Source organism: Macrosteles quadrilineatus, unplaced genomic scaffold, assembly GCF_028750875.1.
Source record: "Macrosteles quadrilineatus isolate MER2022 unplaced genomic scaffold, UCM_ALF_1.0 Scaffold_1__1_contigs__length_201487025, whole genome shotgun sequence".
In the NCBI taxonomy this organism is placed as follows: Eukaryota; Metazoa; Arthropoda; class Insecta; order Hemiptera; family Cicadellidae; genus Macrosteles; species Macrosteles quadrilineatus.
This window is the reverse complement of record NW_026542594.1, coordinates 53,522,025-53,538,084: the sequence shown is the minus strand read 5'-3', so window position 1 is coordinate 53,538,084 and position 16,060 is coordinate 53,522,025. Positions and strand designations below refer to the sequence as shown.

General features: G+C 36.1%; 1 protein-coding gene across 2 annotated transcripts in view; it reads right to left on the bottom strand.

Annotated features, from left to right (window-relative positions):
* Positions 1–16,060, bottom strand: part of LOC128983095 (protein FAM50 homolog) — a 90,907-nt gene that overhangs the window by 52,940 nt on the left and 21,907 nt on the right. The gene's annotated exons all lie outside the window — the stretch shown is intronic.

The window sequence follows — 16,060 nt, the reverse complement described above, 5'->3', positions numbered from 1 at the left end:
AGGCTAGTGGTTAGGCCCGAATGTTAACTAATATTTACTTTTGTGTAATGTAAGAATCGTATTAAAATAAAATCAAACCAAAAGGCTTCTTATGAGCAAACTTTCCAACCACTGTTGCGTTGCTGTGGACAAGGTTGAAGGTAGCCTATCGATTGTACACAACTACAATACTACCTACCAAAAATATAATAATTCAGGACTTCTCTACGCATTTAACAACCTAAAAACCATTATATCTGTAGCCTTATATCTTTAAATTTGGAATAGTTATGAATTATCTACATAGGTTCTGGTTTGCTATATCTTAATTTATTTCCAGTTCATGTTATTTTAGGTTATGTTGAACAAACGTCAAACAAGGATATTTGCCATTGCCGTCTGCCGAACGTAACAAGTCAGCCAAAAGCCAATCAAAATCAAGCTATTATTCTTCTCTCCTGGTTTAACCCACAGATCGCCAGTTAAACCAGCCTCGCCCGGAGGGTTAAATTCAAACCTAGTTTAAACCGAGAAATTATTTTGGGGAAAGTGAATCTGAGGTTAAACTAGAGTTTAAACCGCGATGAGAGTTAAACTTGATTTGGGGAAAGCGGCCCTCATTTGGATGAGGTTCATAACTCCAAGTTGAAATAAAACCAAGTAACTTTAAATACAAAATGTCATAACCCCAAGCGTACAGATTTCCATGTAAACTGATACAAATTAATGCAGAGATATCATAAGTCCAAGTTTCATAACCCCAAGCGTTATAATACCAAGGTTTAACCCCAAGGTAAATAAAACCAAGTACTTTAAAATACAAAATTTCATAACTCCAAGCGTACAGATTTGCAAGGATCACAAGCCCTAGTTTCATAACTCCAAGCGTTTATAACACCGAGTTTCATAACTCCTAGTGACAATGGGTACAGTCCGTGCAGGAAACGATAACACACGCACACGCATTACACACACACGTGCTGGAACAGAGGTTCCGATGTTCGCGAGACTATTCGAAGTGGTGCGTTCCCTGTCGCTTCGCACGTTCGTCTAAATTGTAATAAAAATATTTACAGGATGAAATTTATATCTTTAAATTCTGCGTGAACTGATGTTTAATACGGTGTAGATACAATTCACTTTGTGCCGATGAGTAATTTTTAATAAAGGGGTGTATAAAAAGGTTGCTCAATGTAAACATGAAAAAGTAAGTGAGCGAGGATTTTTTTTGTCAGATAAAAACTTTTAGCGAGAAAAGTGTAGATGATTAGATGTTCTTCAATTTCTCTTCCAACAATTTTTTCGTAAAAAAAGTACAAACAATTTTGGAATAAATCTTCAATATATGTTTTGAAATAAAAACCAAGCAGAAGTTTTCTATATAATCTTGAATTGTTGATTATTAAGTCAATATCGTTATTTCATTTAAAACATTCCATCAGCACAACAACAACCTTCAAATGTGAAGAAATGTAAACAAAGTAAAATTATTTGTAAATTTCATTAAGACGTGTTTTAAAATAAAAATACCCCCGCCCCAGCAAACCTGCAGACTAAACGAATTTCAACTTGTCTGATTACATTTTTACTAAAATATTTCCATAAATATGAGATATAGTGTATTCCCATTTTAAATAACACTAGGAGTACGCTCGGAAGTCACGTATGAGAATGAAAGAAGACAATTTCATACATATAAAATATGTTATTTAACAGTATGCCTAACCACATTCATATCAGTTGATCAGCTGCCCAAGAAGTTTTAACTTAACTAGTTTACCTGTTGCTCGAATTCGAGCAATTGCTAAGTATTACAGGCGTTTTTTAAACCTGTTTGTCTCCTGAAGTAAACAGTTCATAAATACGTGACTCTTAGTTTTTATTTCTCCACATCTACATACTTCCTCTTCCACCAAGTGAAATTTGCCTTGAAATTTTCCATGTGCTGTGACAAACTGCATTTCATAATGGCCCATCTCCCAATCTTGTTCTAGTCTCTTTCTGATGTTAGGTATATATCCCAAAGTTTACCTTTAAAATATTAACATAAAACACTCTGCTCCCAACGTATTTGCCACTCATCTAATATCTCCTCTCTTCTGTTTCAGATGTCCTACCCGCCTCCTTGTCTTCCAAAATCAACAGCTTAGACCGGGCGCACACCTGATGCGGCACGGCACAGCACAGCGCGACGTTTTGCCTTAAGGCGCCTTATGCGACTAGATTTCTATTATTTCAAATGGGGGTGCCGCACACATCATCGGGCACGGCAAGGCAAGGCAAAACAGCGCCGTACGGCACTTTGTTCTGCCTTTTCAATTTTCGTCTTTCGGGCAAAAGGCTTGAGGCAAAACGATGTGCGCATGCGCGAGGATCGACACCACGTTCAGCGCAGTGACAGCCCCTGTCAAAATCAGTAAGTGCACTTCCAACGATTAGTAATTATGAATTTTTTCCGGATCTGCTCTTAGTTCTGAAATGAATGGTTTCAAGTCCTTTTTTGGTTGATGGGATGCACCAACAATTCTCTGTTAGGGAGATCATCCATTACATTCATTAGGTACCATCATTGACTATATAAACACAACAGTCAATGGTACCATATAGTAGCGATGGCAGCAGCCTCTTCTTCGCCTTCTGCATCCATTCTCACAAAATGTGTAGTACAAAGTGTCACAAAATGTACAAACAACCTCATAAGGATTTTATTTTACACAATATTTTGAGAGTTTATGTCGCTGAGATCTTCTTCACCATTTGCCATCTCCTCTTCCATGATCATTTTGAAGCAGATATGTGATAAGGTCTGAATAAGATATCTTCATTCTTTAGAGATGTGTTTGCATTTATTTAATAGTTGACTTAAAATTATATGTTCTTCCGAAGTAATACATATGTTTGGTGCTAATGATGTACTAATCTCCTCAAATGTCAATGTGCTGTCCTTTAGTGGATTACTTTTTTGATCACTGAAGTTGTGTGTTGTGCTATCATACTCATATATATTATATTATTATGGTACTCATCGTACATCATATTTTGAAAATTATCATTTATATTATTATTTGGCCTATGGCTATTATTATTAACTATTATTTGACATATTTGTCCTTCATGATGACACAAATTAAACTTCACTGTAACATTATTATTATTGATTTGCATATTGATTTCCTTTGTATTCAAATTCAAATCCATTTTAAGGGCGGATAGTACATCGACTCCAAGGATGACTGGTTTTATTAAGTTTGGCACTATCAAATATTCAGGCAGCACGGTATGTTTATTAATTGTAGTTGGGACATATATTGTTCGGGAAACACGCTTACTCTTTTCTCCTACAGCAGTTTTTATAACGGTATTATTTACAGGGAGTTCTTCAAATGGTTGTAGGTTTATTCTGTTTTCTTGAAACCATGATTCGGCTATACATGTAACTGACGAACCTGAATCAATTAAGGCATTTGTGTTGATGTTATTTAATTTTATGTTAATTTCTGGGCAGTTAATTTGAATGTAATTTTTGTTGACATTAGTTTCGGACTCATCTTCTAAGAGAAAGTTTTTATCACATAATATATTATTTGTCTGTATATCGTTGAGTATATGATTCTTAGGTTGACCGAGGATTTCGTACTTTGGCGCTGTATTCAATGAAGAATCAGTTGACATAATTCTTTCTCGGCCGTAATCTACAGCGCCGAGTGGTTTTCCGACCTCTGTGGAGATCGTGAAACACGAGAACTTGAATGGTGGCTGTTTAGTTGTGGATCCATGGGTGGAGTTATTAGGCGAGCTTGAATTTTGCCTATACATTGCACATAGTTGGTTGTGTTCCTTGGTAGGGTGATTCTGATTATATTTGTAGTTTTGGCCATAGTTCCGGCCTGGGTAGTGGTCACGTTGATATGGTTTGTAGTCTCGGTGCACCCGTTGGTACTGTTGGGACTCATTACCATTGTTTCTGTTGTATCGGTAATTTTGTTGATTCCTATGATGTTAGTTGTTCTGTGCATAGTTATCGCTGTGTTGGAAATTCTGGCGGTTCATCTTAGGCACGTAAGCTTGTTGGTTAGTATATCTATCGTGGTAACGTTGCGGGTTCTGTATGTTCGGGCTAGACGGTCTGCTGTTCTGATGACTGTTGTTGTAGCTCTTAACTTTCTTTGGTCCGTCTCGAATGTCATCCTTCTGTAGAAGTCGTTCCATGGCTCTTATTGTGGTGATATTTTGCACATTAACACTGTCCTGGATGATTGGATCGAATCGCTCTGCCAATAATGATACGATCTCCTCTTCACTTAAAATAGGGGAGATGGATTGCAATAAAAGTACATGTTCGGTTAAATATTCCGTACGGCTCAAGGTTCCATTAGCTCAATATTTTTCAGACTCAATCTTGGCTTTTATTCCTCTTTGGACGGCTTGACTCCAATATTTGCACTCAAATTCCTTAGCAAAATGGTCCCAATCAAGAATGTCTGATCTGATTAATTGCAACCATCGGGATGCGGGTCCTTCAAATGATGTTTCCAATTGGTCTTTAAGGTACTCAGTTTGATTGCAGTTCATATTCCTTTCGATTCCTCTCTCGTAATATCGCTTAAGTTTGCGCAGATATTCCATTGGGTTACCGCTTCGTCCATTAAATTTAGGCAGTTGACGATCATTGTTCTCATTACCGCTACAGATTACTTGAATCGCACCTGCTTGTCCATTTATTGGGTTAGCTTGCTTTAAGTTGTTTACTTCAGACTCACATTTGATTAAATTTTGGTTGAGAGTTTGAATTTCGAGCTGTTGTGTTTCAATTAGTCTAGTTTGTAGGGTAATTTTAGGCAATACTTCATTTTGTAGGGCAGTTAAATTTATGTTTGAGTTACACTCATTGTCAAGTTGTGTTTTAACTGTGATTTCTTCTATTTTCTGCTCAAAATTGGATTTATGTTATGTTCTTCTAACTGTGATTTTACTGTTGAGATTATTTGTTCTTGGAATTTGTTATGCTCTAATTCGGAATCAGATTGTTGTTTTGATATGCTGTGAACAACAAATTGCTTCAACTGATTTTGAGAGTCTTCAATTTTTAACATTAGCCGATCATTTAGTTTAGCTGTTTCTTCAGTTAAAATACTTTGTGTTAATTTTATGGCATTTATTTCTGACTTTATTTCAATTTGACTTTCTTTAGTTTCACGTATTTGTGATTCAAATGCGTTTCTACAAGTTTGGATTTCTTGGTAGGTTTCGTTTATTTTATTGTTAAATGTTTGAATTAGTTTAGCTTCAGTTTGATTAATCTGCAGTTTTGTTATTTCTTGGATTTCTGATTTAGTTTCACGGATTTCTGACTTTAGTTCAGCACTGGTTTGTTCAAACTTATTACTCAAGTTGGTCATAAGGTTAACTAACATGTTCATATCGATTGTGGGTGTCTGTACTGGAGGATTTGTGAAGTTTAATTCATCAGTTGAAGTGTTGGAATGTGTAAGGAGCTCGTGATTCACATTATGAACGGACTGAGACTGTGTTTGAATTATATCAGCTGTTCGACGGCTGTCTGCAATATCGTCTATCACATTTGACGAGGTTCGGGGAATGTCGTTTAAGCCTGGCTGCATTCGGAACGACGGCACAATTTTGCAGGTTAAGTGTAAGAAAGGGCCATGTGGCCCTAACTTTGCCTGTTGAAATAAAGGATTTTCATTTCCTTTTTTTTATTTCACAATTGTGTTTTTGGTCGGTGGCGTTTCGGCTGGAGGCAGTTCAGGTGGCGGAACAAAGCCGGTTAAAGTTGAATGATCAACGCTGTCTGATTGGTCAATGGATCCGGTGAACGGTTGGTAGTCGTTGAAACTTGAGGCTTCTTCTCGGGTTTGTTGTTGTTCTGCTCGTTGCTCAAAATGGCTGCCGTGTGTTCTGTCATTTATGTCATCGTCGGCGTCGTCGCTTGAAGAACTCGACAATCTATCCAGAGACGGGTAGTTTCGTTTAGGCCGTAAATTATATTTATTTTCCGACATTTTACTGTAAAATTTTACTGTAAATTTGAGCTGCAGACAAGCCATGTCAGGCTTTTGCAGCATGGTGTAAAATGATATGTAAAAATGTGTGGTTGATTTGTTTCAAATAAATAAATAAATAAATAAATAAAGTCTTCAAATTAAAGAAAAAAAAAGAAAAAAAAAATGTGTTAGGTCATGCGTGGTTATTAAATATGCGATGTTGTTGTGTTGATTATTTTGGGAAACAGGGGCAATTACGGGACGAATTAACAATGCAAACTCGTAAATATAACAAACTTATAGGCTAGTTATGGTGAGAATTGCAATAAAGTTAATGAGCTATTCAAGCCAACATTTGGTGCGCCAATTTGTAAACTCACCTTATAATATCCATTTTAGGTTAGGCCTATTCTATAAATGTTTAAAGTTAATAAGTTAACAAAGATATGAATTACAAAAGGTGTTTTATTTAAACAAATGAACAATTAACATGCAATGAGAAAAGGCTTGACGTTACAATGAAAGAATTGACAATGGTGTGTGGGGTAGAAATTAAATTGAAATAAAAGATAAATTTGAATAATAACTTGAAGGTTGAAATAATTTAGATGTGATATATCTCAGGGTAGGGTGTCGTGCTTGCTTGAATGCTAAGAATGAATAAATTTGATAGTGTCCAAATATAGGCCTAATTAAGGTGTTAAACTTACACAATCCCAACAATGAAAAATCTAATTTTGGTGTTGTCCAAAAGGTAAGTCCAATTTGCACAAAATTTAAAAGAGTTTAAAGAAAAGGTTATACTTAATTTTGAAGATAATGATGGAGTTGAGTCCTCTTGAGGTTTAGGTTACTATGATATAACTTGAAACCACTGAAACTTCTTGATGAATGAATTTGATTTAGGTAAAATTTTGAATCCTTCTTCTAACAATTTCAACTTCTCAATGGCTTCCTTCTCTCTCAATCTCAATGTTCACATCATTCATTGTTGAACACATGGGATCACTTTCACTGCTTCACTAAGTTCAGTAGTGGAATTTTCTATTGTAAAACAGTAGGCCTACTTTAAAACAAAATCACTACCGATCATGTCATTCTATTCTGTGTCAAGTCAGTATACCATTGCCAGTCAGTCGCCGGCGACTGCTTTGAGTTGCCCTTTTCTGTCGTGAAACGTGACAGGTATAAAAATAGGTTAGGACGACTACCTCTTGCTTATTTCTATATTTGTATTACTGTAGAATCTACAGTAATACAAATTATCCATCATTTTCTGTAAACACAAGTTACATTTCAACAAATATTGATTTTTTACAATTTCAAACCAAACTGGCGAGTTCAAAGATAAGCTCGAGTTTCAAGGCCGTACTCTACTCGAACTCGAAATCTCGAATACTCGCCCGTTTTGTGTTAATAGTATAAAAAAAAATCTTATGTAAAACCGGATCCAGCCCAAGATCCGATTTTTTGTGGATCCGATCGGGCGTCGGTTCTAGCTCAGATCCAGCGGATCCGGTAGTCCGATATCCGACCATAACTAAAAAAAACCTTTTGTGCGTGCAGTAGGGACGGGCGAGTAGTGTTTTTTTGAGTCGAGTCGAGTAATTAGCCCTAATACTCGAGTATCGAGTCGAGTCGAGTAGTTCACGAGAAAATCAACAATTTTATTTTACATATATTCCATCTTCATTTTTACGAACAAAGCATTTCTCAATTTACCAAAAATAGACCTGGTTAAAAACTTTTATACCATATAAAAAACACAATATGTATGTGTATCAAACTTATATTTTGGTGTTAAAGGTTTATTATTAATTGCAAAAAAAATTGCAAAAATATGGAACTAAGTGTTTATTTTAAAATAGGCCTACTGTAAATGTTTGAATTTGACTAAAGCATGAGATCTAATAAAGTTTCCTCTAATTTATAAATAGGCTTATAAGTATTTATCTAAGTCATTTCTCAGTGTTTGTATTTATTTGAAATTCCATGAAATTGTCTTAGTTAACTCATTAGTTTATATTTTTTTTTTTTAATTACGTACCTAGTCGTAATTAAACATAATTAGGACCTACATCTTGGTCTACAAATACTCTTTGTAAGGTAAGTTTTTTCCCCCAAGTGAGTAAAAACTAACTTCCTATATAATGACATTTTCTCACTAATTATATATCTTCAAAATTTGTTTAACTATGAAAAAGTCACCAAGTCTAGCTGAAAACATAATCATAAATGAGGATATTTTTGAAATACAGAATAACTAATTAAACCAAATTTTACCTACGACCGTTTTTTAAGGTAGCTATTTCAGTCCAGTTCTTAGAATTGAAAAGTTTCACTTTACAGCTGTTTACTTTCATATCAGCATAGTTTCATTTCATATCAGCATAGTTTTTCTCATATCCACACAGGTAACGGACCAATGAGGTTCAAGTATTGAGAGAAAAGAATTAAAATTGTAATGCTTCGAACGTCAACTAATCAGCTGATCAGCTGATCAGTTGACCAATTTAATTGTTGATCCGACTCGTTCATGTTGATACTCGCGTATTCTTAATTAAGTTGGTGGAAGTCCAAAAATAAATGAAATATTTGACGAATTGTACCTGATACAATATTATTTATGGTAAGAATGCTGCTAGCAATGTAATATTTAACGAAGTTTAACAAACACGTAATTACAGGAAATCAGCTGATTATACAACAAGTCGTTGCATCACTTTCAGTGGCAATGACAATAGGCCTACACGAAAACATAACCTCTCTAAAAAGTTATCAGTAGTGATTGTTCGTAATTAAATCCAGATTGATAGTAATTAAAAAACGGTCGTAGGTAAAGTAGTGTACGCAACTCGCGTTGTTAATAGTCTTTACGCAATCGTTGCGTAAACTACTATTTAACACTTTTATTTCTCAACTTTTTTTCATTGAAAATGTCAACAGTTTTTCACTTATTTTTAATAAAGATTATCACTTATAACTGTTTTAAAGAAGTCCAGATGTGTGAACTTGAAGTGCAGACAAGAGACATACGTCACTGCCACAAAAACTCTCTACTGTGAATGAATGAACTGTTTATTGTGTGAAGCCCCACCCACTGTCTAACGGGACATGGGGGAGGAAAAGAGAAAGTTTGGCAGAATTTGCCCTTGTTCTAAAGCCTGGTTCACATGCCCTCCCTCACCCTCGGCCTCAGTCGCTTGCAGATTTCCATTACATAAGAGTGTTAATTATTTTGAAATACTGTAAATGTTTGAATTTGACTATGATGAGATATAATAAAGTTTCCTTTAATTTATAAATAGGCTTAACTTTTTAAGTATTAATCTAAGTCATTTGTCAGTTTTTGTATTTCTTTTTAAAAGCAATTGCAGTTATAAGCTTACATTAAAAAAATTACAAACATCTTGGCCTACAAATACATTTTGTAAGGAGAGTCTTTTCTCTAGTGAGTAAAAACGATCGTGGTCAAGGAATGAACTGTGCTAAAACAGCACATTGTCAATGTTTACAAAAGTATTTTGACTGAAACCCTGGTATTTTTTAAAGACATTGCATAATAGCCTATGTCGACGTCTGTGGAGAAAAGTATGGCACTAGATAGGTTTTACTTTTAGCCTACAATAAAGATTATGTTTTGGGACTAAAATCTCCAAAAGAGTGCTTTTAACAAACATTTCATAGTTTTATTTAGTGACAAAAGTGTTTGACTATGTTCCCGATTATACCAAGAACAAGGTTCGGCAGAGTGGATTCACTGTGAACCGGCCTGCCTGGCCCTTATGCACAGTACGTTTTCTGTGGCACGACGTCACTATAACCTCCGTGTAGGGGTGTCAACAATGGATCGGAACAATCGAAGTTTCGAACCTGTCTGTAACCTAGTTTTTTATACTTAAATACTCATTATTTATAAACAAACACGTCCTACATATCGGATCTCGAATCACGATATTTATCGATACCCTTTCCACCCACAATAAAACATTAAACGATGTCAAAGCAATCGTCATTTGCTCCATTGAAACACGACAGTCGATTGGCTGACATGGTAGTGCACTGACGCCTCCTGACCAATGAGAACTGTTGTTACATACTTTTATTGTCAACATTCATCAATCGTTTTAACATTACAAAATCGACACGGACTAAGGCTTATAATATTTTTCAATAAATACATTATGTTATAGTAGCACTTAAAACTTCACTAAACTCTTTAATCAGGTAGATAGTACAGATCAAAATATGGATCTACTTTTTGGCGCAATATGAAGCAAGCCTAACCATATGACGATGTTAAAGTTTAATGGTTGAATATAATTTTTCTAATGATGCGTATAATGCAGGGATTATTAAACTGAAAATTTCGACGTGTTTAGGTTATTTATTTTGTACTAAAAATAAAAATAATACATCTAAATGTCTGACTTATTGATACAGACATTGTTTAGTATAATTAATTTTGTGTTGGCAGGACATTCGCGCGCCGGTTGTCTCTTGAGTTGAGTCTGACATCTTGAAATGTAGATTCGTAGATTGTGTTGTGCAATGCTGAAGCTAAACAATGTCACCGGTACCGTCGCTGTTTTGAACTAGATAGTTTCTAAGTTGGCTATGAAAATTGTTAACCGTGATGACAAAACTAATACTGTAGCTATACAGTAAATAAATGTAAAAATAAAATATTTATCCCTGTTGGATGTCGGTATCATCGGAATCGACTTTTCTTTTGACAATCGAGTCTTGGTACCGATACCAATTGTACCACCTGAAGGGTGGGACAATCTCAAACAGGTCAGCAGGACCGGGAAATGATAACACATCGTAACTGACTCACCCTGATTTATTAAAAGAAAAACAAATACCCTTTTACAAACTGGTTCAAACCATAAATGACAAATTTACTACAAGTATGATAAAAGCGTAGACAAATTCCTAAATAATTAACACCTGCAAAGTCAAAATGTGAATTACTTATCAACTAAAACCTTTGTTTCGCCATCCTTAACACAAGACGAGATTTTGGGCCCAAAACTCTTAAAAGATACAAATACTTAAATAAAATTACAACCTGCAATAAAGAAACTAACTATAAATCTAAACAGTAATTCCTGGGACACCAAGTCTGTGCTGTAACCTATTGAAGCTTGGCCAAAAATTTATAAAAGTTAAAGTTAAGTGAAATTTAATCAAAACATCTTTTAATTCTTCCCAGTATGGGTTTACAGAATAAAATTCAATATAAAATGAGTTAAAGTTAAAGCTAAAATTCAGAACAGATAAAACAGTTTAACGTTACAAGAATCTCTACCAAAAATTCGCTGGAAATCACCAAGTTAAAGTTAGGCCAGAAATAATAACCAAAATTTATAAAGTTGTATACATGAAGTTAATTTGAGTCCGTGGGTGCACCCACTAAGTTCAAATAGGCCTAGGCCTAATTTAGATTTCACTTTGAAAGTTGTAGATCAGTCCATCCGCTGAAGCAAAATAATTTCCAAAAAGTTTAGAAGTCACCTGAGTATCGAGCAATTTTGAGGTGTGTTGGCGAGGTGGACAGAAGTAGGTAGTTGCCCATGGATGTACTCTAACGTTGAAAAACTCCAGGTCCGACAGACTCAAAAAGGGTCCTCGCCTCCAAACACAGGGTAGACAAGAGGTTCCTCTAAGTGGTGTTGCTTTCCCATACCCAGGTGTCTAGGCTAGTAGGCCAGCGGCTTCAAGTTAGTTCTACGATGACCTCAGCGTGTTCGTCCCAGGAAGTCGAACCCCTGTTACGAAAAACTTCATACATAGTAATCTGTATACAATAGGTCTAAGTTTTAAATGAAAGTGAAATTCGTTACATCTTTAACACTCAAAATTTGAGATTCATTTAGTTCACATTACATGTTAGAACATTTTGATATTTAAAGAAAATAGCTACATACAATTGGAAATAAAACCTACTAAAACCAAATCTGATTTGACAAAGATAAGTTTCCTTTTTTATTTAGTGTTGCCATAATAGGCCTAAGTAGTATAACTCACTATTTTATTAAAATTTAATTTACAAAATTTATAGAAACCAAAATATTTATGCCTGTGTGAAACAATAACAGTGTTTTTCCTTTATCTGCAAAACCAAATCGCCACATGTGCCGTTAACCAGTCATTGGATCTGGTAGGCCTAGCCTGCAATCTTTAGTCCTATCCTTCCAGCTAACTAAAAGACCAGAAATTAAATTTATCTTAAACACAGAGCCTCCTGGATGTCTGACAAAGTTACAGCAATGCAATAAACAATAATTAATCGTTACTAGATACCAATACAGAGATTTCTTTCAAAAATATACCTGCCAAATAATTCAAGTGTAGGCCTAGGCTAGTGGGTATGATACAGTTTATTTTATACTCATTAAACAAAGGAAAAGAAATTTTACAAGTCAGGGATTAAAATGAGATTAACAGAACTTTTGAATCTTAAAAAAATGTGTAACATTTTAACAGGTATGAAACTTCCTACCGGCGAAACGAACTAATCAACATTTTTCTCTGAGTCAGTTTTGAGATCTTAATTAGTAGTTAATACAAATTCAACTTACCATTATAATGGGGTTGTGGGTGAGTCAGTCAAACATGAAATTTAAAATGATATCACTCAAACATATTTAAGTAAAGAAAATTCAAAAGACTTTGGTAAAAGTTCTAGAGTGAGAAAAACTACATGGTACATCTCTGCAAGATGGCGAGGCAAGAGAAAAAGAAAACGGGACGCCGACTCAACTAACGACTGAAACCAAAACCGAAACTTAAACAATAGTAACGGATTTAAACATAGTCAAACGACTGGAAAAAGTAACACAAAATTAATATCGTCCACCAACATGATTTCCAATACGCCTTAAATTCTAAAACAAAGTAATATTAAATATCTCAAACAAATAAACTTCCACTTGATTTCCTATAACGTTGTCAATTTTTGGGTTGTCATTGCCGACGCTCCCAGTTCTACCACACACGCAAAATAAAATCTCAGAAACTCGGTGTTCTCGCACTATAAGAATGTTTTAGAGAAAACTCTCATCATTGATTAAGTTCTCTTATGACCCCAAAAAACTGGTGACGGAAAAAATTCAAAAATTTCTGGTGAATTTCCGGCACATACTCCCTCCTCCAAAACAATGAACCCCGGTTCATTGAAACCTATGAAAACTTAAATTCTAAATACTAATATCTACTGCCATGGTCTTTTATAGTTTTTCATCGATGAAATAATTTTTTATTTACACATTTGTAGTACTACTTTCTTGTCTCGTTATGCCTGCATAACGGAAATTGTCTGAGCCGGGTAAATAATGAAAATAAGAAGTTGATCAGGCTTCTTATCTTACATATAAGTCCAAATAGTAAACACTTGTTTGTACCTAACCATTGTTAGATTTATGGTAACACTTCAAATGAGAGACGTGACTTTTCCTGTAAACTCGGTTTGTTTTCATGTCCCACAGTTCCGCGGTAACTGGGGATAAGAAACGTATAATCCTAAACGGTCCCTTCCACCTATAACTGAGTTTGGCAGCTACTTTGTCCTTTCCTCTACTTTGTGGAAAATCTTTGCACCACACTAATTGTCCTACTACAAAAGGGGAATCTCTATGTTCTCTGTCATATTTTACTCTGACCCTCTCATGAGCCCTGACTAGATTTCTTTTAGCCCGAAGCCAATGCTCTTTAATTTCTCCAGTTGTTGGTCTGTCCGGTAGCAGTGTGTCGATGTTCCAGAGATTGGATAATGGGTAGTTGGGTCGGAAACCAAACATCAATTTGAAAGGTGTGTCTTTATTGGCTTCATGTACGGCTGAATTGAAAGCCAACTCCAACCACGGAATATTCTCATCCCACCTGTTTTGACTTTCAGCGTGGAAAGCGATTAGTGCAGATCTTAAATTTCTGTGAAAACGCTCAACTTGGTTACCATGTGGCCTATAAGGGGAGGTAGTAATATGTCGTATCCCGTGAGTGAAACAGAAATTCTTAAAAAGCTTGCTAGTGAAAGGCGTGCCATTGTCTGACACAATCCATTTTGGATAAGAGAAATGCTGGAAAAGTCTCTCCTTTAGAGTCCGACACGCAATCTCAGCTTTAGCCTGCCTAATCGGGAAAATCCAAACAAATTTACTGAAAGAATCTGTGGCTGTCAATAGGTACTGGTTTCCTTGCCGACTCCTAGGGTAAGGGCCAACAAAATCCACATAAATCTTCTCCATTACATAATCGGAAACATCTGACGCCAACTTTCCTATGTGAGAATCTTGGGCAGGTTTACTCAAACTACAAATTTCGCATCCTTTTACTCGTTCCGCTATCTCATCACGCCAATTCGGCCAATGAAAGAATTCTCCTATCTTTAACGTGGTTTTGTGTTTACCTAGATGTCCTCCTACAGCCGAGCAGTGGAAATAATCAAAAACCAAAGGTACCAAACTCAAGGGCAATTCAATTTTCTTAATGCCTTTTCCACCTTGCCAATACAAAATTCCCTTGTTCAACGTAAACGCCGGAGGGGCATTTCCTTCTTTTACTTTCTCCACAATTCTTTGTATTTCCTCATCCTTCTGCTGGTGTGAAATCAAATCAGAAAAGGCCAAAGGAAAATCTACCAACAAACCTCCCACTAGATTTTCTACTTCTCCCTCTTTGGTTTCCCTACTTGACATCTCTTGATTGCCTGAGTCATACATCCGTGAAAGCGCATCAGCCACCACATTCATAGTTGACCTGATATGTTGAACCCTAAACTTTAAAGACATTATTCTCATAACCCATCTCCCTATTCTTCCAATCTGTTTTGGGTGAGCCAAAATCCATGACAAGGCCTGGTTATCGGTTTCCAGGAGAAAAGGTGCATGTTCCAGGTAAGATCGAAACTTTTCAATCGCTTCAACAACCGCTAACCCCTCAAGTTCATAAATGGAGAACTTGCGCTCACTTTCCGAAAGGGTCCTAGAATAGTAAGCCACAGGCTGTCTAACTCCATCTGTCTCTTGTTGCAATACCGCCGCGATAGCAATCCCGCTGCTGTCCGTTGTTAGAATTAGTTCCTTTGAGAAATCAACCATCCTGAGTACTGGGGGGTTCATCAGAGCTTCCTTGAGAGCTACGAAGGCCTGGTCCTCTTCTTCTCCCCACTTGAAGATTGCCCCTTTCTTCCGCAACTTATTCAAGGGTGCACATATTTCCGCATACTTAGGTATGAATTTAGAGTAGAAATTCACCATTCCCACGAAGCGTGACACACCTTTAACATCTTTGGGAGGTTGATAGTCCCTAATGCTTTGCGTTCTATTAGCATCAATGGATACGCCACGATGAGAAACGATGTGTCCAAGGAAAGAGATCTCCTTTACAGCTAAATTTAACTTCTTGGGATTTACTGTCAATCCTGCTGTTCTTAAACGTGTAAAGACTTCCTCTAAATGTTTGAGATGGTCTTCAAAAGACTCTGAATATATCACACAATCATCCAAAAAATTGAAAACATATCTGAACTTAATGTCACTGAAAATGTGGTCTAACAGTCGTGTCAAAACTTGAGCTCCTGTTGCTAACCCAAAAGGCACCCTAGTGAATTGGTATAGGTTCCAAGGCACACAGAAAGCCGTCAATGCTTTGGATCGGTCAGAGAGAGGAATTTGATGGTAGGCCTGATTTAAATCGATACAACTGAAATACCTAGCCTTACTAAACCAATGAAATGCAGAGTGCAGATCGGGGAGTGGTACTTGTTCAATCTCAATAAATTGATTTAACTTACGAAAGTCAATAACACAACGCCATTGTTGTTCAGTAGGATTTTCACTTTGCGTCCCTTTGGGAACCAGGAAGGCAGCACTAGAGTGAGGGGAAATAGAAGGCTCAATTATATTTTTTGATAGTAATTCGTCAATATGATTCCTCATAACTTCCATCTTAGGTGGGGATAACTTATAGGGATGTGACTTAACTACCACGTTTTCCTTCAGTTTTATGTCGTATTTGATTAGATGCGTCAATCCTAACTTCTTAGTAAGGACATCTGGAAATTTAGCACA